The following is a 1,663-nucleotide window of genomic DNA, read 5'->3' on the forward strand; positions in this document are numbered from 1 at the left end:
GTAAATGACATATCAGACAAGGGGTTAACATCCAAAATATATAAAGAACTTACAAGCCTCAACATCCAAAAAGCAAATAATCTGATTAAAAAAGGGCAGAGGATATGAAGAGACAGTTCTCCAAAGAAGAAATTCAGATGGCCAACAGGCACATGAAAAGATGCTCCACATCACTAATCATCAGGCAAATGCAAATTAAAACCACAATGAGATATTGCCTCATACCAGTAAAGATGGCCAGCATCGAAAAGACTAAAAACAAATGCTGGTGAGGATGTGGAGAAAGGGGAACCCTCCTACACTGCTGATGGAATGTAAGCTAGTTCAACCATTGTGGAAAGCAATATGGAGGTTCCTCAAAAAACTAAAAACAGAAATACCATTTGACCCGGGTATCCCACTCCTTGGAATTTACCCAAAGAATACAAGTTCTCAGATTCAAAAAGACATATGCACACATGTTTATTGCAGCACTTTATACAATAGCCAAGATATGGAAGCAACCTAAGTGTCCATCAATAGATGAATGGATAAAGAACAGGTGGTACATATACACAAGGGAATACTATTCAGCCATAAGAAAGACACAAATCCTACCATTTGTAGCAACATTGATGAAGCTAGAGGGTATTATGCTCAGTGAAATAAGCCAGGTGGAGAAAGACAAGTGCCAATGATTTTCCTCATTTGTGGAGTGTAACAATGAAGCAAAACTGAAGGAACAAAATAGCAGCAGACTCACAGACTCCAGGAACGGACTAAAGGTTACCAAAGGGGAAGGGTGTGGGAGGGTGGGTAGGGAGGGAGGGAGAAGGGGATCGAGGGATATTATGTTTAGTACACATGGTGTGGGGGACCACGGGGAGATCAGTGTAGCACGGAGGAGGCAAATAGTGAATCTGTGGCATCTTACTACGCTGATGGACAGTGACTGCACTGGGGTATGGGTGTAGACTTGATAATGTGGGTGAATGTAGTAACCATATTGTTTTTTCATGCGAAACCTTCATAAGTGTATATCAATAATACCCTAATAAAAAAAAATAAAGGATGGTTAAATAGCCTGCCCAAGGGCACACAGCTGGACCACCGGTATGGGAACTGGTCCCCTCACCATGTAGGTGTGGGAGAACTGCCCTGTGTGTCAACATCCACACTGTACTCCCTGAGTTCAAGGTGGGGATGCTCCCTCTCTGATTCCCAGGGAGCAATGCAACCCCAGGGCTCTGATGGCTGCCCCTCCCCTGCTGTTCACGAGCCTGCTGGGCAGGATGAAAGAAACAAAGATGACTGACTGCGTTTATTATTTAACCAAGTGCCCAGGTGCACCTGTTGTGGGATTGGGTGCTGTTTATGGGTGCAATAAAATGTGTAGTCCCCAAATTAGAAGGTTTACAAGAGTTTCCTTTAATTCCAAAACTCAGTAAGGCAGGCGCCAGTGTCTGCCCACTGGGGTTCCTTCAAGTAAGACCTGCTTGCAGGAAGGACCATTAAAAAATGATGCATTGGGCTTGGCTTTGTGTGACCTTTGTGCAAACAGCAGCAGTTTCAAGAACTCTCCCCCTGCAGCAGCTGGGTGGGGCCGCTCACATACGCTGTGTTGGGTACAGAGAGCCCAGGGCTGTGGTTAGGCAGGGCAAGGCAGCCTGGGATCCCAGCCAGA

The sequence above is a fragment of the Manis javanica genome, chromosome 4 (assembly GCF_040802235.1).
Source record: "Manis javanica isolate MJ-LG chromosome 4, MJ_LKY, whole genome shotgun sequence".
Taxonomy (NCBI): Eukaryota; Metazoa; Chordata; class Mammalia; order Pholidota; family Manidae; genus Manis; species Manis javanica.